This window comes from Camelus ferus, chromosome 1 (genome assembly GCF_009834535.1).
Source record: "Camelus ferus isolate YT-003-E chromosome 1, BCGSAC_Cfer_1.0, whole genome shotgun sequence".
Taxonomy (NCBI): Eukaryota; Metazoa; Chordata; class Mammalia; order Artiodactyla; family Camelidae; genus Camelus; species Camelus ferus.
In genome coordinates this window covers 39474973-39496288 of record NC_045696.1, presented here as the reverse complement: position 1 = coordinate 39496288, position 21316 = coordinate 39474973, and the positions used below count along the sequence as shown (strand labels likewise).

General features: G+C 39.0%; 1 protein-coding gene across 1 annotated transcript in view; it reads left to right on the top strand.

The window, feature by feature from the left end:
* The window catches only part of CPOX (coproporphyrinogen oxidase), a 34264-nt gene extending 16086 nt beyond the window's left edge, over positions 1 to 18178 (top strand). The window contains exons 9-10 of the transcript XR_004323447.1: positions 2523 to 2645; positions 17119 to 18178. The gene's annotated coding sequence lies outside the window, so the exon portion shown is untranslated. The remainder of the gene's footprint in view (positions 1 to 2522; positions 2646 to 17118) is intronic.
* Positions 18179 to 21316: the final 3138 nt, after the last annotated feature.

The following is a 21316-nucleotide window of genomic DNA, read 5'->3' as shown; positions in this document are numbered from 1 at the left end:
GTCGAACACCTCTGTTACCTAGCAACAAATGAATAATGCATTTGTAAATGAAAATCTTCATAGTGATTTATCTATGCTTATTTGCGCTTAGTGCTGGTCAGCGTTGCTTCCATTTTCTGATTTGACGAGGCAGCCTGAGGCTTTTAGAATCCTCCATGCCTACTGCTTGCCATCTTTCTAACCCTGGGTATTACATGCAGAGTTTCAAACCAATTTATCGATTTATTACAATTCAGGTTATAGTTTAACTATTAAAAATAACTAATTTGGCAGATATCCTCAAAGAATATTTCTAATAATATGGATATTGTCAACTGAAAAAAATGCACAACCTGAAAGTTGAGAATTATGTTTTATTAGTGACCTTACTGAAAATTATAGCCAGGACAGCAGCCTCTCAGATTGCTCTAGGGAACAGTCCCAAAGAAGTAGGGGAGGAGCTAGGATATATGGGAGTTTTCGCTAAAAAAAAAAACCAAACCAAAACAAACAAACAAAAACCCCCTAAAAAACCATGTAGTTAAACATCAAAAGATTACTGCCAATCACAAAAAAACCCCAGACATCTCAAGTTAATAATTTAGTGTCTTTCTTTGTATGGGAAAATGCAAAGGGCTTTGAAATTACTCCTTTGATGTGTATCTGAACTATGTAAAGCCAGTGTCCTGTTTTTCTCTATCCTGAATCCCCTCAGGGTGCACTATTGGGGGCAACTGCAGTGGCTGATGGCATCCTTTGTTTACTGATAAGCCAGGCAACATTCTTTGTCTACAATATCAATACCCATTAACTATTGCTGCAAGTAATTTTTAGTTCTTTAATGTGTCCTTGATCTTACATGCTATTCAACAAGAGAGTGGTCCTTAAAAATAATGTGAATGGTTCTATGGAACAAAGAACAAGCACCTGCTTTTCATCTTTACCTCTCCCACTGTTTTAGTTATGTGAGGGAGATGTCGTATCTCTCCTGCAGTAGCAGAAGATAGTGTTCTCAGCTCTAGCTGAGCAGAGACAAGCAATCCCTGCTGTGCCCTATCAGACAAAATTCCTGACTCACAGAATCTGTGAGCATAATAGAATGGCTGCCCTTTTATGTCACTAAATTTAGAGTGGCTAGTTAAATAGCAGTGGATGACTGGAACAGGTTGGATGCCATTAAACAAATAAGGAGAGTGGATTTGATGAGCTTGCCATGCCTGCAAGGTATCTGTACCAGTTTTGGAGATGTGAGTGTAGAGCTCAGCTAGAAACGTGTATTTGCCGACTGTTTTTGTGAAGGTGAGAATTGGAGAAGTAGGTGAGCCGTTTGAGGAAGTGTGTGCAGTGTAATAAGAAGGGAGAGTCAAAGATTGAACTGAGGGTGGAGAAATGGGCAGGGAAAGAAAGAGGTGTTGGGAAGGGTCCTGAGAGCAGCTCACTGAACCATTGGAGTAGGGAGGAAAGGAATCAAAAGGGACAACTTGGGTGTGATTGTGTTGCTGGAGAATAGATTCTTGCCTTGCACAGGACACAATTCAAGAGCGAGGCTGAGAATGCAAGAGAGAGAGTGACCACAGAGGAGGGGAGTTGTTGGTTTTAATGGGCTCGGTAATTTCATACGCTAGTGAGTAGGAGAATTAATCTAACTACTTTGGGCCCCTGCCCGCTTTCTGGCCGTTTATGGTCAACCTAGGAACTGTCATGGCGCCTGTGGGTGTGCCATGAGGCTCAAGGTCTACAAGAAGTCGAATTTTCCACCATCTTGGTTCTAACTAGTTTGTCCTGTTCTCAATTGCTGTGTCATTCCTTCAGTGGTGGTGTCCTGCCCCTTTCCCTCCTGTCTCAGTTGTAATCAGGGTTAAAATATTAACTATGAGTCCACATATAAGAGGATCTATTAAAATAGCACACGCTCCAAGTAACATGTTTGATAAATCAGGAATTAAATTCAGATTTTTAGAAATGATCCTAGTCGATAAATTACCAAGGTCTTCTTAGGTACTGAAATTTAGGTCATAAAGTTATTTCCATTGACATGTCAGGTAGTGTTTCCAGTTTCTCAAGTTGTGTTTAAATATGAAATGCTTTGAAGAGCCAGTAGGTGGAGCCCATTTGCTCCAGTATATCATGAGAGTTTTGTTTTGCTGGATGGTGGGTGGGGAGGAGGACAAACTGAAGAGAAGGAGGAAGAGAAGACAGAGATGGGGACAGTGAGAGAGAGGCAGAGACCAGGACAGCAAAAGAGGAGAAGGAGGCAGGAAAGGAGAGAAGATGAGAGAGAAAGGAGAGCTCTCCTCACTGAACCATGGAATTGTTGGAGAAATTATCTAAAGGAGTTATTACATATTTATTCAAGCAGTGATGTTTATATCTCGTCAGATGGCTCCATGGTGTTTCATTTCTGTCTTGATTACAGAGACAGTCTGAAGTTGGAAATGTCTGTCATCCCAGTAATGTTGAATGTGTAAAGTACAGTGTGCACCTTGAGTTCCTAGAACTGTGAATTGCCTGAAATCATGAGAAAATGTGTGCATTTTTCTTAGAGTCTGTATTGCTAATTTCACCCTCAAAAGGATGCATGATCCTGAAAAGGCTGAGGACTACTCATCTAAATTGGGAGGGTGTCTATACCGCAGGGCATGCAAGAGATATTTCAGTGAGGAAAGGTAAGAAAACATTTTTATCCTTTCAAAAGTTCTATTTTTGTTTGTAATTTAATTATTTGTTCATAATAAATTAGTACATTAATGTGTATATTTAATTCACAAATAAGCAAGGATATTTGGGGGAGTGTGAAATTAGTGACATAGGATCAAAAAAATTCAAAATTTGCTTGTACAAATACAAATACATGTTTATGCTTTTAAGGACTAAAAATGCAATTGGAAAAATCAGAACACAGAATATCTTGATAAAGTAAAGAAAGAAAACATAAGAACACTTAAGTTTGTCTTACCTCTGGCTGGAGTCACGGGAGGAAATGGAAATATGCTAATTTCTTATTGGTTTTAGAGGGAACTAATGGATGCTGTCTAAAGAAAGGGAGAACTAAGATGTTGAATAAAGATGTAATAATAGAGGTATTCAGTAGATAAAAAATATAAACTAGAATTATCCACAAAAAACACAAACATAGAGTGAAAAAAAAAAGCAACCTGTAGAATAATACATATGACATGATTCCATTTGTGTAAAATTCAAAAGATGCAGAGCTAGGCCATAGACTGTTTTTAGGTGATAAAACTCTGATGAAAAACCAAGGACAAATCCAGGTTCTGGGGAGTGGGGAGAAGGGTCGAGGCAGGGCTTCCAGAGGGCTTCACACTAAGCAGTGTCCTATTTCTTGAACTGGATTCTTTTACACAAGGGACCATTTCAGTATTTCAATATATTTCTTAATAGCCTCATATTTTCTAAATATTAATATATTAAATATTTAATTATACATTTTAAACTAGGGGCAGAAAAATTCTTTTAAATTCTGATAGCAACATGTACCTACCTTCCTGGATTTTCTTTTTGGCATCCTGATATGTGTTTCTTTAAAACCAAGTATTTTTCCCCTAAATTTAAATTCATGCTGTACTTTGTGGCAATTTTAGAAAATACAAGTATCAAGAAGGAAATAATCATCACATTTTATACCACCGTTCAGAAATAACCACAACCTCTCAATATGTTGGTGTATTGCTAGCTATTTCATGCATATTTGAATTTAGTTAAATCATACTGTGTGTACAATTTTGTCTCCTAATTTCCCCCCTTAACTTTATATCTTAAGTACTTCCCTCTGTTATTTAAAACCCCTTCAGAGGCAGAGGACAGGCTGGCACTGAAAATAGGGGTTTTCTTGAAAAGTGAGCCACTGACTACTGCCTACCCCTTTCCTTCAGGGGAATTTGGCCTCCAGCTGGGCAGGAGATTCCAGGGCTCTTTTCCAGAAAACAATTTTATAGAATAGTTCTAGAGGGAAAAAAAACCCAAACAAAAACAAAATCTTTACCCTGGGAGGGAGCTTTGATATTTTCACCTCACAATGATTAGCTCTTTCTTTTACCCACCTCTCATCACCACCTGCACTACCCCATCCCTCAGTCAAATTTTTAGTGCCTCTTTAAGGGCATGGATCATCAGAGATTTGAGGGAAATCTCCAAATATCTGAGAAGAGAGAGAGAGAAGCAAAGACAATAGACAGACCTCTAGTTATTTAGTAATGTAGAGGTAAACAAAAGATAAATCTGGAAGACTTAAAAGTTGTTGATTTTGGAGAGCAGGACTAGGGTTGTATACCCATGGGACGGAGAATTGCTGTTTCTCATTTTAAGCCTTTGATTTTGTTTTTAACTGCTGGCATTTATTAGATTAATTTTAAAAAATTTAAAAGTAAAAGTCATGAATTTTTTTAAGATCTCAAAAATTCTTTTTAAGATCTCAAAACACTGTTTTCATTATATATACTTTCCTATCAGATAGGTGTTTTTTATCAGAAAGAACTTTCCATTGATTTTTTTTTTAATCATGAGTTGCCATCACCTTATCAGTGTTTTAAAGACCTCTTCCTGTTTTTAACCTCATGTTAAGATTTATTAAATTCATGTTATCTTCTAACGTTTAAGGGATCAATATAGTCATAGAAAAGAATTACTTAATAGGTTCTAATAATTCTTCAAGATTCATAGAACTTTCAGTGTGGCACTAAAGTTTCTTTTCTATCTGTGCTGGTAAGTAAAATTAATATTCATAAAATTCAAACTACAGTTACAGATTTCATACATGTCAAGGCATATGGGGAAGGTATTTCAGAGGTGGAGTGCTGGACAGTGTCTCAGATGTGTGACCTCTTTAAAGTTTCTGCTTGGGAGATTATAAGTTATACTGAAATCAATGACCATCTAACTGACTTGACCACTGTTTCTGGGGTTATGTTCTCTAAACATAGCAGCCCTCTGGCTCAACCACAAAAGCATCTCATGAGTTATAGAGGAACTTAAGCATAGTTGTGTTTGTAAAGAAAGAAACCTAAAAAAAAAAAAAATATTCTGGTTTTTATAGCTCTACTTAGTTTTCTTCAGATTCTATTCTAATGACAACTTGAAGGGCTGAAGCTACCAGTGGTTGAAAACCTCAACATGGTTTCCTTGGCAATCAATAGAATACAAATAGAAATGAAAGTTACCCAGTGAAAGAACAAAACCCCACAACTCCTCACCGCTCCCCCTTGATCCCCTCCAAATTGGAGGAAGTTCAGCTGAAGGAATGAGCCAGCCTGGGGCTTGGAAGAAAATATCTGGCCTCCCTGGACTGACGATCACACAATCCTTGTGCTGCCCCTACAGCGTCATTAATTCCTGGTGGGGTTGGTGAGATACAACACAGGAGAGCAAGGAGACTGACTGAAGGACACTTTCTGTTTGGGAAAAACGAGTTCCTAGATGAAGGATGCTTCTTCATTAAGTCTGTGGGCTTTCTCTCAGAGTTGTTACATGGTTTGGTTTCTCACCGGCCAGGTTCTCATGTGGGCAGGTGGGTGGAGCCCTCTCACTCCTGCTCTATTTTTGTGGTGTGACATTCTGAGTTCCTCATTATTTTTTAGTGTCTTGTTATAATCGGAGATAAAGTCAGAAATGCCCTAAGCTCCTCTTTTTGACATAGCATGAAATTTTACCTGGATTTTTATTAATTTGGAGTTAGAAGCATACACATTTTGAAAAGCATATGTACATAGATAGCATAGGATCGTGTTTGCATTAACTATATGTTGTATCCTTGAACCCTTTAATTTTCTCCCACCAGAAAATATTTTTAATTTGACAATTTTCACAAAAATTTAAGTAGGCATACTAACACCAAACTCATTTTCCATTTTGTAACTCACCTTTTTTTTTAAGAGAGTTTTTGGTTCTTGCTTACATCTCTGTGGTTTGATGTTTTATCCTTTGGATTAACTTCAATACTTTCTCTTCTGTTACTAAGATACTTTCACACACAATTGGACTTCTGTCTCTCCTCATGATTTTCTTCTTAGGTTTGGATAATTCATATGTTCCTTCCTTTTATGTAGAAATCTAAATCTAGCTTTAAATAATTGCTTCAAATAAAGAGAATCTATTTATTTATACTTCTAACTTATCCTGAAAAGGAATTAAGGTGATTTATAATAACACATAAAATATATTAGGATGTATTCAATTAAAAGTAAGAAAAGTTGGCAAGAGGAAAGTAATGTTGGAAAATTAAGAAGCCAGGAGTGAGATCAGTACCGAAGTACCTTGCCAAATGGAGCCACAGTATGGCTTGGTGCTCTATCGCTGGTTTTTGTTCACCAGCTTCAGGTCCCTTTCTTGAAGCCTGAGGACTACAACATGCCTGTATTAGTCAGGGTTCTCCAGAGAAACTGATCCTATAGGAGATATATGTCTATCTCAAGAGATTTATTTGAATGAATTGGCTCATGCAAGTATGGAGGCTGCCAAGTCTCATCCTAAGCAGTTCAGGTTCTAAGGCCATCAGTCTGGAGGCCTAGGGAAGAGCCAGTGCTGTCATACAAGTCCACGTGAAGACTGTCTGCTGGCAGAATTTCCTCTTGCTCCGGAAGCTCAGTCTTTTATCCTGTTCAGCCCTTCAGTTGATTGGAACAGGCCCACCCACATTATGGAGAGCAATCTGCTTTACTCACTTAAATGTTAGTCTCCATGAAAAACACCCTCCTGGAAATACCCAGAATAATGTTTGACTACGTATCTGGGCACCGTGACCCAGCCAAGTTGACATAAATTAACCATCACACCACTGATGCCTGCTCCTTGCCTTTACCAACCACTTGACGTTTTTCGTGTGTGCATCCCCCCTTCCGTTTCCCCTAATCCAGGAAGATTCTCTGTATCTTTTTTCTCACTCCATACACTAAAGAGACTCAGAATTCCAAAGGGGTCATCAGGCCATGAGTCCATGTTTCCCAGGACTGGGTGAAGCAACTCTCCTCTCAGGTGGCCGGCAACTGCCTCTGAGTTAGCCCCTCGGCTATCCTGGGCTTCCTGCTAACCTCTCCTCCAACAGTCCAGCCTCCAAGCTCTTGGTAAAAATTCCTTACATTGTTGCAGGCCTGTCATGAGCCACCATTTCTGCTAAAGGGTTTCACAGTAGGAAGTAGCTTTGCTGACACATTTTCTGGGGCTATGAAGCCAGCACACAGGCCTGGGGCTTTAACAATTTACCTAATCCCCAGTGACGATGAAGCAATAGGACAGTTCCTGGGAAAGTTTCCCAGGACCTAGCAGTCCAGTACGTCTCTGTGACTAGAGGGGAGTCGTGCTCCTTTCGTCCAGCTCTTGCTCCCCTGAAGAACAGAGCCCAGACCAGAGTCGGGGGTGTGGGAATTAGTTGCCGTCCCTGGGAGGCTTCTGAGTCTTGTGAGGAGAAACAAAAACAAAAATGAAATAAGACAAATAAGTGACAACACAAAAACATTTATAGACGGAGACTCATACAAAGTCTGTATCATTCCCCCTTTTCCTTTTTTAACCAGCTACCAGAGGACCCTTCAATGCATAACGACCATTTCTGAAACCGTTGATAATATTCCCGTACGATCTGAGCCCAGATCTCAGACCAGTCGCAGCTGTGTGATCTAGGGAAAGTCACACCGACTCTACTCTCAAGTTTACCACATCTGTAAAACAGAATGAGTAATGTGTTCCTTTCAAAATTACTGTGAGAGGTAGCTGAGATAATGCATGGGAAAGAGTTCTGTAAACTGTTCAGTGTATCCAAACGTCACCTATTTAGTAAATCAGTTAAAGCCATACTGAAGACATTAAAACAATTGATTAGATATATCATAAATGGAAAACTAGATAAATAATTAGTTATCACTTTAGAAGTAGGAAGAGGAGTAGATGAGATTAGTCAGGAAGAAGAGTTTAGTCATTTGCATGCTCACGCGCTCCCCTTCACAGTGGAAAATATAAACATGCTGTGTGTTTACATTGTATAAGATAGAAGTGTCAGTAAATTGCTTTTCACTTTCTCTGGTCAACATCAAAAACAAAATTTTAAAGCTAAGAAATTTGAGTAATCTGATAGAGGAATTTTTCTGGAAGAGAGAAAATTCAGTGATAGATATTTACACATATACCAAAATATTAAACATTCTTTTATATGTAGGTATGTTTTATTTGTCAAGGAAATAACACGTTACTCCTCTGTGTATTTTCATTGTTTTATATATCATTGTTTCCCACCTATTGTTTAACTTTTTGATTCTCTTACTATTTTTTTCCCCCTTTGTGGTCAATTGTGCTTCACAGACCACCTCAGATTAGCTGAGAATGTCATACTCGTGAGAGCATCTGAAAGCCATGCCACATCAAAGGTGGGCAGAAGAATTCGTTTCTGGCTCTTCTCTCCTCACCTTGAGAGTCTGCCCCAGTGGCCCCTACCACTCCCACCCATAACCATCTCACTCCACTTTGAACCCCAGCATATTTCATATCTGTAACTCTCATCTGCTTCTCATGTACCACTAGGTAACATTATTTATCTCTTTGTAAGCTCAGATTTATGCTCAAATGCTCCATTTCCCCTCACACTAGCTAATACTAGTAGGGGTTTTACTACATGCCAGGCACTGTTTTAAAATTGCATGAGTTAACATATTCAGTATTTGAAAGGATCCTAGTGAGAGAGGTGCTATTATGTCCTATTGCATATGTGAGAAAAAAGGCAGGGTAGATAGATGACATATTTGCTCAACACCCCAGAGCCAACTGTCCAGCCTCAAGTGGTTTGGCTTCGAAGCTGTAATGGGAACCACTGAGTTACAGAAGCTCGTAGGTGCCAAGACCTTGCCTCCCAGCATCTTACCATGATTTGCATTCAGTAAGGGATGGTAAGGTCTTGTGGTTGTTGCTCTGTGAAAACAAATCCTGTTGTTATGAACAAAATAAGGAAACAAGGACTAGAGAACTTATGAATGCTATTTTTATGGTTTTCTCCTTTTTTTTCTCATATTAAATTAAAATTTTTAGATTAAGCTAGTTTGTACTGAGTTCAAAATCAAGGAATGTTAATGGTATCGAGGGTTTTCTGGCACTGATTCTTTTTTCTTAGTGTCAGCCTGTGGTTTGGTGACATAACTATAGAAACATGGATAGAAACTCCCTATTATGTGACAAACCACTTCCTGTGTCTGTTTATTCATTTATCTGCAGTGTCTTAGCTAAACCCTTCTCCACTTGTAGGGCCCTATAATGGCAGCTGTATCTCACTATGTGGATCTTAAAACATTGCAGAGTGCTGAAGAACATGTATTTGGTACCTAGGTTTCAAGGCTAGAATTTTATGTAAATCCTGTGTACATAGCATGGTAGGAAGGATTACCTGTGCTAATCTATGTAAAGCAGTGTCACACCCATAATAGGCACTTTTTAAGTGTTTACTATTGTTTTTAAAACCCCACAATCTCAGGATATATATTTAATCCAGCCTTGTGCAATCAGAAGCTTTAACTCAGTTCAATGTGAAGGATAACAAAGGGAAGCTTCTATTCTCATAGGAACATCAGAACTTTGATTTGAAAGGGAACCCAATGGTAAGCTGCTCCCATTTCTCTGTACTATACCTAACAGGTAATTACGTTTCTGCTTGAACATGCCCAGTGATGGGGAGCTTACTACTTCTCAGGAAAGTTCATTCCCTGATTGAATAGTTTAATTCTGAATAAGCTTATACTTTTTATTGAACAGAGAACTAACCTTCTATAAATTCTAGCTCATTGGTTCCAAGGATGGGTCATCTAAGCAGCGGTCTTCCATTTCCTTGGACAGAACTGCTTCATGAATTCTTAATATCTTTGATTCAATTTTAATTTTTTCAAAAGTACATTTTTGAATTATTTGCCAAAACTGAAATTCCAAAGAAAAGTGTGCAACATCCTTGGGAAGACTGCTTAGCTTCTCCAATTCTCAGCTTTTTAATCTGTAAAATGGGTATAATTAGTAAGTGAATAATAAGCAGTTAATAAATGTTAGCTACATCTTTATAATTATTATCATTGTATTATTAGCATTTGATACAAGCTGTTAGGAGGCTTCTTTAAAACTCTGTAACTGGGGGCAGGGTATAGCTCAGTGGTAGAGTACATGCTGGGCATGCATGAGGTCCTGGGTTCAATCCCCAGTACCTCCATTACAAAAATTAGTAAATTAATAAATCTAATTACCTCCCTTCCTTCAAAAAATAAATAAAATAAAAATAAGGTAAATAAATCTATTTTAAAAACTTAAAAAAAATGGTAAGCATGCAAACTAACAGAAAATAAAGTTGAAAACAAAAAAAAAATTTAAAGAAAATCCTATTACTCTGTTTTGCTCATGCTTGCTATAGACAATTCTCAGCCATCCTCTTCCTCACCCTGGTAGAGAACTTATTCCAAGGTTCAAACCCAAACTTGGCCTTGTAATAAACTGAGCATGGGCTTCCTGGGTCTCCATCCCCTTCAAGATAATCCATCAGGAGAGATGAGTCAACTCCCAGCAGCTACAGTCCCTGAAGATCTTCCAGGACAGGTGTTCACATGGTAGCGGATGCTTTGGAAATCCACTGGAGCTGAGTTTTGCTAACATCAAGGTGCTGAGTTTTGCTAACATCAAGGTTTCCACGTTGTGTGACCTGGTGAAACTGCTACCCACTGCAAACCCCGCCATTCCTGCACATCCCAGCTGCCAGACCCTCCAAAGTACCCTGTGGCCTTAGAATAGGGAGAAATCCACCACAGCTGATTTCTACTTTGGGGATAATTCTCATTTCATGTTAATCCAGCTCTGCAGAGGCTGGAGACTTGGACACTAGGGAGACTGGTACTCCATCCTCAATTCAGAAGACCATCTTCTCTTCCTTCTGCTTACTCACTTAGCTCCTCCGAGTAAGGAGCTAGATCTGAAATCGGTCTGAGCTTGACTAAAATGATATCCCCTTTTGTCTATCTGTGCTGTACATATCTGTGGAGCATATTGTTAACTAGTTTTAAAAATTGTAAATGTGTGTGCATAGTAACATTTTTTCAAACATTTCTAGTATAAGTGTAGAGCATAAAATAAAGTTATGTATCCCTAACTACTATCACCCCCAATTCCACTGCCCACTGATAGATCTTATAAATGGTTGCACAGATTTCATGCTCTTATGCATGTAATTATGCATATATGCCTATTTTTATAAGAATACTGAGGGACTCATTATAACATATAAATATATGCTTCATGCACTTTATATTTTGGGCATTTTTCCATAGCGCCCTTATAGGTTGTTTCTTTCTTTTAATGGTCTTACAACATTAAGTTAAAAAATCTTTTAACCAGTACTTTATTAATGAATATTGAGATTCCTTTTTTTTTCCTTTTTATTCCAAACTGTCATAACTAGCCTTAGAAGATGGTCTCCAGTGAGCCTCATCTCGTGGTATTCATGCCCTTGTGTATTCACTTCCCTCACTGAACTGGGCTGACTTGTATAACACAGATAGTGTGGAAATGGCTTCCAGGACTAGGTCATAAAAAGCATTGTGGCTTCTGCTTACTCTCTTTTGGATCATTCACTCTGGTGAAACCTGGTTGTTATGGGGACACCCTAACAGTTCTACTGAAAAGTCTGTGGGATGAGGAACTGAGGCCTCCTGTAACTTGTCAGCCACGAGAGTGAGTCACATTGGAACTGGATCATCCAGCCCCAGTCAGACCTTCAGATGACCGCAGCCTCCACCCACACCTTGACTACAACCTCATGAGATACCCACCCAGCTAAGCTGCTCTCCAGCTCCTAGGACATCAAAACTACATGAGATAATAGTGTTTATTATGATGTTGAGCTTTTTGTGGGTAATTCTCATGTAGCAGTGATAACTATTACCCAAACAGTGCCACAACAGTCATCCATGTCTGCTCACTTTTGTGCATCTAGGAAAGTCTGTAAAATAAATTCCTAGGAGTAGAATTACTGAGTTGAAACAGATGTGAATTTTCAATTTCACTTAATTGTGTCAAATTTAACAATATCCCACAGGAATGAATAGGCTTCCCCACACCTTGCCCTCATCATCACAGCCCACCCTCAACTTTTACCATTTTATAGGCTTAATTTTTTTTCAATTTGAATTTCTTAGTTAGGGCATGAGATTGAGCATTTTTTCATATATTTATTGGCCAGGTATATTCATACTTCTGTTAACTGTCAGTTAATGTCTTTCACTCACCTTTATATTGAATTGCTCATCTTTTCCCTATTAACTTGTTAGAGCTCTTTGTATAATAAGAACATTAGCCCTGCTTTATGTGTGTACATATTTTGACACTTTAAATTTAACATTACTTACAGAGATTTTTTGGAGTAGAAGATTTTTACTTTTTGTAGGAAGATGTATCTTTAAAACAGTATTTTGGATTTTTAGAAAAAGTTTACCACCTTTAAAGAAAGTTATTAAAAGAAAAATGCTCATATTATCTTCTGGTTCATATCTTACATTTTTTTTTTCTTACCGATGTGGTGACTGGAAAATTGAATCTCAAAACACAGAAATGAAAACAAAAGCCCTAATTTGTAGTATTTGCAAATTTCTGAGGTGTAAACACTCTTACCATGCCCAATTACAAGCTCTCAGTGCAACCTCTCTAAGCACAGAGTTAGCTAGGAAGAGACGTGCACAATTGCCTCTTGCCAGCTGGTAAATGCCAGCCTAGCACACCGCTGCACCAGAAATGTATTTTGACATAAAGAATGAGAGAAATCCAGCTTCTTTTTCCCATATGGCTTTTTTTCCCCCAAATGGAAAATTCATTTTTTTTTTTTCTGTACTGAAGTGCTCAGCTTGATCATATTCTCCTGGACACATTTGGGTCTATTTCTGTATCCTGTAGTCTCTTTCATTGATTAGCTATTCCAGCCCACAAACAGTTTAATTACTAGCATTTTATAATCTTTTATACCTGACGAGACTAGTCCTTTTAGTCTTCTTTTCCAGAGTTTTCCCTGTCTCTGTTCATATACTGTGCTTACAGATGTGCCACCCTTGGTTTAGAAAAGTTTATAGCTTTGTACTGGTTGTTTAAAAAATTTGAGCCTATAAATTTGCACAACTAAAACTACACCGTGATAACGCTTACATGACCAAGTTCCTAGAGACTCAGGAAAGCTTTTCGGTGAATTCTTTTCTTATGCACCAATACAACACAATAGATAAAAGCAATTGAACACATAACTTGGTCATATTTTGATAATATTTTGACATAGGCAGTGTTAATGCTGATTGTACATTTTAGATGTGTGTTAGGCTTTTATGTTTATATTAAAGAATACAAGCTAGTTGTTAGTGCCCTTCAAAACTTCTGATCCAGTTTAATGGAAGTAGTCCTAGACTGCAATGTGAGTTCTTTTAAAGAACCATTTGCAAATATTTGTTATTATGAATTGGATTTTTCTCAATTCTGTTAAACTAGATCAAAATTTTAAAAATAGTTTGATGCTGCCACCTGAGGTAGATGCTGAGCTGCATGTGAGACTAACTTTCATTAAAATAGCTACACTTTGATGCTAACATGAATTTGTATCAATTACATTCTTAATATATTATGTACAAAAATGTAAGCTTTTATTTCAACATAGGCTTTCACTATAAAAACTGTTTCAAATCTGCTGAGCTGAGTCTTCAGCAAGATGTGAGGATGGGTGGGGTGGAGAGAGGTGTGTCTCGCTCATTTACTAAGTTGTGTGAGTTTCCCTTTAGGTCTTCAGTCCCCACACCCGTATCACCCCATATACCTTACGACTGAATACTCGTATCATCTGTATTTTTTTGTTTGCTTTTTATTTAAATTTTTATCCCCCCCCCCAACCCAGTCAAAAACTAATTTCACTGTATAAAGATCAGTGGTTGCCAGGGTTAGGGTGAAGGAAGGGAGGAATGGGCAGAGAACAGAGGTGTTTTAGGGCAGTGCAACTACCCCAGATAATACTGTAATGGTGGCTATGTGTCAATATAAATTTGACAACACCAAGAGTGAAGCCAATGTAAGGTTTTGGGTGATAACCATGTGTTAATGTACGTTCTTCGGTTGTAATGAATGTTTCACTCTTGTGGGGGATTCTGCTAACGGGGAGGCTATACATGTATTGGAGTAGCGGGTATGTGGGAACTCTCTTTACCTTCCTGTTCAGTTTTTCTGTGAACCTAAAACTGCTCCAAAAATAAGTCTGTTAAAAACAAACAACTGATCTCAGACCCTTTGTCATACTAAAGTGCAAATGATGGGTGAGAGATTAAAGTGCTATCTCTCCAAGGACCTTTGTCTTTTAACAGGAAAAGAGGCTGTAAAGCTGATGAACTGAAACTTCAGTTCTGGCTGCAGATGGATGCGAGAGTTTACGGACATCACAGCCTTCCCATGAGTCGGGAGAGGAGGGGCACAGAGATGAAAGGCAAGGGGAAAACTGAAAAAGCAGAAGAACTGAGGGCACAAGATTTGTGTTCTGATCTTGGCTCTATCATTTCCTGATGAGTGATCTTGAGAACTCCCTAAAACTTGTTTTCCTCACCTGAGTAACAAGCTTAATAAAAGCATCCCACCAGTCCTTTAATGAGGATAAATTGAGATAACATATGAGGACATGCTTCATTAATGGAAATAATACAAAAATGTTTGTTATTCGTCACAAAAAAGGCAGATGTGCTTTTGAAACATTTAGAGTCCAGATTGACAGTGGGATCAGTCTGTCTGTTTTCTCTCCTTTTCCATTAACTCTGTGTCTGAACTTTCTCATCTCTAAAATTGGGATAACAATATTTACTTCTCCAGGTTGTTTTAAGGATTAAAATGGATAGGCTTGTAAAGTATTTAGAGAAGTGTCTGTCTGTCCTCACTCTCATCCCAGTAAGTGTCCAACAAATATTTTTGTTGTTTCCATTTCCTCTCCAAATCCATGTGGAAAGACATTAGTGTCTGTCACTGAGGTTCAGCTCAATCAGAAGTCAAGCCAAGCCCCACTGACCCAGGAAAGAAAAACCCTGACTTTCTCAGAACTTCTTTTAGGGCATTTATTACTTTCTACGTTCCTCTGTTCACTGTTCCCATTGCTCACTCCTCAGACCCTTTGAGTGGGTGTGTGACTTTTTGCCCCCATCATTCTATTAAAACTGCACGTGTTTTAGAGGAAGTAAACTATAAAGGGTTCTTCGGACAGTTAAAAGTGATGTGATGCATTTAGAAAGGGAGAGAATTTTTAAAACCCAGAACAACGATCAATTCTATTTCAACTTGCAATATACAGTTAACAGCATTAGGTGTAAGTGAGAAGTGGAATAAGCCTGATTATATGCGACTGTTACTATATTTCTGAAAAAGATGTTTCTTCTTTCCTTCATGATTGCATTTTCAGTTACCACCTGTCTTCTTGGATAGAAATAACTTCCTTTCTCTGAAGCTGTTGGGTTTCTCCGGGAGCTGGGAGGTTCTGCACCTTGCGTGTGACTGCTTTCCTCAGTTCAGTAAAGAGATCAGTCACCAAGTCACCCTTTCCTCTCCAGTGATAGCTGCCACCTCTCGTTTTCACAAGAAATGATAAAGCAAATGAGTCAGCCCCCAGGACACCTCAAGAGTGGCACGCAATGCTCAGGCGAACCTCAACTTGAGCTGGTGCTAAAGAGTTTTAGAAAAAGCCTTCAGAAACCCTTCCTCCAGAAATAAAGGCATGAATCTGCCTTCCTTTCTTCCCCCCTCTCTCTCCATTGGCCTTTTAACGGCTTTCCAGATTTCATTGAACTTTTTAAAAACACGAAGTTATGATTTTTAGTTTGAATAAAAAAGCAGTGATATAGTAGTCTGTGATCTTCCCCTTTAAGGTAAGAATCTGCATAATTATGTGTAAAGAGAAGGTGTTTTGAATTGTAGAGGAGGGAAGGTGTGTTTATTCTCACTGTCAGTTACTTTGCAGTCAAGTATAGGACTAGAAAGGTCTTTTTGCTTATGCGCTTGGTTGGTTTGTTTCAATGACTGTTTTTAAACAGTGATAGGTTATGTCCTCTGTTGTTTTCCTAACTACATTTTTAAATATCACAACAATTTCTGTTTTAAGTACTTGGAATGATATGTACAATAAAATAATTGTTAAATAATAGGGAGAAAAACAAAAGATGCGACTGAGAAATTCTAAATGAAACCCACATCTAAACTACTTTTTTGACCAGCTTTGTAAATAATCGCTTGTTTATAAAGGTGTTAATTTATATTGTAGGAGGGAGAAGGATTTTAGTTCCTTTGAACTTTTATTATTATCCTTGTCTGTGTACACTAGAAAGAAAGCAAACCAATAGCATTGAAATTGTTTAGTCATTAATTATGGTATTCCGTGATCATTCCTTTCCAAGAGTTCAGTGCACTATCATCTGACTGGGTAAAGTGAAGCGGTGGAGACCAGAACTTAGGCAGCAGGAAAGTGGATAAAGGTGCTAGAAAAGAAAACTGTGATATTAGAGAAACTGGTTTAGCCCAGTAGAGAGGCTAGAAAAAGTCAACTGCATATTTGCCCAAAGCATCCACCTTAAAAAAAAAACAAACAGATTTTAATCAATTGAACAGGTAGGACTTCGGTTGGAATGTTTATTTTTGTCTATTCATTTATTCTTTATAATCAGTCAGATAAAATGGTTTGGATTAGGTACCGTTATGCTTGTATATTTGAGCAAATCAATATCCACAATAAAAGTGTTGTAAGATGATAAGAAATGCCAAACTGGCCCAGATCTACGATCCATCCACCCTAATTTCACCTGTTTCAGACTGATCTGGAGTCAACATGCGCTATGACCTGGTGGCTGCCCTCCAGACAACTTCTTAAGTTTAGGGAGAGCCTGTAAACAGTGCTGATAACAGTGCCTGGCAAATGTGTGGCTTGCGGGTGATTCATGTTTGCTGCACAAATGAATGAGCCAGAAAGTAACCGTCATATACTTACCGCCATTCCCCTGAAGCTAGTCTTAGTTTATGTTACCAACTGTGCATGATAAGTTCTTTGTTTTAAGTGTCTTATATTACCTTAAAAATTACTTATCTCCAGCATCAAGAATTCCTCCCCCCTCAACTTTGGTATTCCAGGATTTGACCTGATTAAAGTTTAAGACAGAGAAAAATGCTCTGCCACCTGGTTGATGTACTCCCTGCCTCAGCTGAACCCGTTTCCCTCAGAAGTGGAAGAATTCTGGCTTTGGTTGCAAACAACATTCCGGTAAGAAAACCAATTGTGTACCAGGGTGTTTACTGCATGGCCTACCCTGAAGGATAAATGTTAACTAGTTATTACTGCTCCTTAATACCAGCGATGTTACAAGATTAACAGGAGTAGATAAGAAAGAGAAGCATGATTTATAAGTGATGCTGGCAGAAGGGTAATTACAGGGGAATGAGCTATTGTTATGTGGTAATGGTTTATTGCAATAGACCCTAACAAGGCCATTATAGTATATATTAATGCTATTTTCAAAGGCCTGGAGGGACAAAAAAAGGGAGGAAGCAGAAGCTCATCCTTTGGCGAACAGAATTTGTTGACAGACACACTCACTATCGTATTTTGCAATTTCCAGGAACTAGAAGTGGATGATTAGTTGCATCTGTTGTGAGTATACGGGCGTGACGAGTGGGAGCACTTTGCTGTATACTTGCTATCCCAGGCTAGACGAATCAGAGAATTTGGCTTATTCTTTTGGGTAGAAACATAATAAGAGAATAGATCCAGCTGGGTTTTTAAAATAAAGCAACATACTAGATAAAGCAGGACACAGCGTAAGATTCTCTGATTGAAACAGCTCTATGGTGAGACTGTAGGAGTTTGACCCCACTGACCTGAAGCAATGTGGGCTTCAGAGATTAAGAGAGAGCTCTAGAGTGACTTCTCTCCAATCTAGCAGTTTGGTCATGGGTTAAGTAAATTCACACTGAGTGTGTCCAAAGAAAAACCAGTCTCTCATGGACTTAATTACACAGGATAACAAGTAGCAAACTGTAAGAACGCTACACCTCCCCCCCACCGAACTTTCTAATTTCTGGTAGAGGAGGACATTCTGGGGACAAGGAACCATGTTAGATCTACATACTCACACCTATCCCACACCAAAAAGTTTGCCTTGCTTTGACAGTGCATTGGTTAAAAAAAAAAAAATCCTACCTCTGCTTCTCCTCAGTAGGGATAAACTTTCAACAGATTGGCAACATTAAGAGAATTCCTTCAGGAAGTACTTCAACTAGCAAGGATTGGTGTTTTCAAAATGCCTTGTATTATCTTCAAGGGTATTTGTTCCCCTGGCTCCCTCCCTGTGGGGTTGCTTCAAGCCGGCAGCCCTCCCTAGAGATGTTTAGAAAGAACTCTCTTCTTTCAGGTGCTGGCAGTTGTCCCCTCTCCGACATAAATATAAGCTCTGTTGTTACCAGTCCCAGGTTACTGCACTATCCCTTGTGACCCCCCTTCATTAAGCCCCCCCCTTAAATTATCATAAATTGGGAAAGCCATCTTTTTCCTCCCAAGATCCTGACACATCACCTAATATCATGAAAAAATATGAGTCATCTTCAGCGTGAAGTGAGAGTTTTGTAAGTAAGAGCTGTCTGAGAAGGAGAGTGAGACAGAGGCGAGAGATGGCCCACTAGTGGATCACCCACCTTGTGATGGGGCTTTGGACTCAGTCCTGGTAGAATATGAGTTCAGTCCGTGGACCAGGTAGAATGAGAGACACCAGGGTCCCTGCTAGCCCAGTGGGACCCACTGCCTGGGAATGGCTTGGTCTGCTGCATTTGGAAGTCTGTCTTCTTTATTTCCATGTAGGATCATTTAATACTGTAACACTTTCCTTGGGAATCTACCACAAAACTCCTCTACTTTCTTTTGGTAACGTCAACATCTTTTCAGTCAGAGGTCTTCTTTTTGTTCTTCCTAAAGTTAACCTAAGGTGTGAGATCACAGCAGCATCCACACCCTACTCCCTGCTGAATCTGGGATCAGAGTTGTAGGATCTTCTGGTTACAAGAGCGGTGGGAAGCTGTGGACTACAACTTCCCCCTCTCACACGCAGTAAGCTGAGGTTTCTGTAGCCAGAGGTGGAAGGCCTTCCTTCAAAGCCCACAGCTCGTGGTTATTGGGAGTGTTAGAGCCTGTGAAACCCACAGCCCTGTTTTCCCTGGCCTAATCTTTCTGGCCAGAGACTTTGGACTTGACATGTGACATCACTCAGACTAGAGGCCTGAGGGGCAAAGGCCTCCGTGGGGAGTTTTGGAGAATGAATAGGGAGAAGAGAAGAACCCAAAAAAGGGAAAAGGTTTTTAATTCCTGTGGAAATTTTTTGAGGTATACTTTGAGGACTGTGCCTTACTGAGAATCCGACAATCCAGCCACCAAAAATTCCTACTGGTTTTTTTAATAGGGTGGACATTTTCAGCAAATAGTCAGGAACCAGGGTTATGTAGGAGGCAGTAGCCCAGAAAAGTAGTTCACTTCCTCCCTTGCTTTGCTTTAGTCACGCCCAGTAAATGAGGGCACCAGGGGGCTCATGGGCAGGTGTGTGCAGGGCTGAGCCCGGCTTAAGCTTTGACCTGCTAGTAACCAGAAATAATCCTTTGAGTGGAGCCAGTAAATGTTGTCATTTGCTATCATTCCTTGCATTCCAGGATTATTCACAGCAATTAGAATTTATTCTTCATGTAATATGGCTGGTATCTAAGACTAATATTTTAATTTTAAATGTGGCACAACTTGAGAGGCAGAATACTTTTGTGAGCCCCTTCGGTAAGAGACACTTCATTAACCATTTGAAATAAAAATCAGCAATACTGAAGCGGTCTTCTTGTTAGTTTAATTTTATCTCCTTTGTATCTTCATTTTGTAAGGTTCTTCTGTGTGTAAGTTTCTACTAACTCCAAGGGCAGGTCTTGAGCTTTACAAGCTATTGGAAGTAGGCAGGAAAAAGTACAGGACAACTGCTTTTAGTAACGTGCATGTTTGGAGGGACGTACTTTCATGCAGTGTATTAGTTTGCTAGGGCTACTGTAACAAAGTACTGCAAATGGGGTGGCTTAGAATGACAGAAATGTATTGTCTTGTAGGTCTGGAGGCCAGCAGTCTGAAAGCAAGGTGTCAGCTGGGTCATGCTCCTTCTGAAGGCTCTAGGGAAGGGTCTGTTACGGGTTTCTCTCCTAGTTTCTGGTAGCTTCCAGAATTCCTTGGCTTGTACATGGCCATCTTCTCCTTGTGTCTCTTTACATCGTATTCCTCTGTGTATGTCTGTGTCCTTGTTTCCCCCTTTTATGAGGACATCAGTCATACTGGAATAAAGCCCACCCTAATGACCCCATTTTAACTCTGTAAAGACCCTGTCTTCAAATAAGGTCACATTCATTCTAAGGTCCTAGGGATTAAGACTTCAACATATCTTTTGGTAGGGGACACAGTTCAACCCATAACTATACAGCCTGCTGAAACTGTGAATGGGGTTACTACTCATGGTTGCTGAGCTACTCAGAACTAAACATTCTGACTGGGACTTTTCCCCAGCTCATCGAGGGCGCACCTTTGTTTAGTGTGCTGTTTACCACAAGTTAGGATACAACCGTGTGTTTAAAATTAGTGGTCTTGAGGTGTGTGCTGGTGGGGCTTGCTGTTTTTTCTCTGGCCTTTCTGAGTTTCATGTGCAAGCGAGACACTGCTCAAAAATCAATGACTTTGGTGTGCTTGTCTTATACTCTTAAGTCGTAAGATCATGGCTTCAGGCAGAGCTGCAAGAGCTGAAAAATCACAAGACAGAAAGGACTGCACGTTTTTGGAAATTTGTTATAAAATAAACAACTTTGCATTTTGTTCTTATCCAGAGTTGCTAATGATGTTTTTCCTTTTGGATTAAGCATCTTCCTTTCTTTAAAAATAAAATATTAAGATAATTCCTAATTATATATCTTCTAATTATGTGAAAATGCTATTCAACATTTCAAAAAAGTTTTATATGACTAAATAAAAGAGGATACAAAAATTATAGTATGGAGGCTTTGATTCACTTAGCCACGTTCAAACGTATGGATCATTTGTTTTTTAGATCTGTAAAATCAGAAACACATGCATTTGCAAAATGACACGTGTCTCAATGTAATTAAAGCTTTGCCATTTTATAATTAATCACCCAAGCAGCCCCAGCACTATTGCTTATACTGCCATTAACACTGCCAGTACTACTGCTACTAATAACAGCTGATGTTTGTTGAGCACATATTCTGTGCCAGACACTGATCCAAGTGCTTTGCCATGTTTTGACTAATC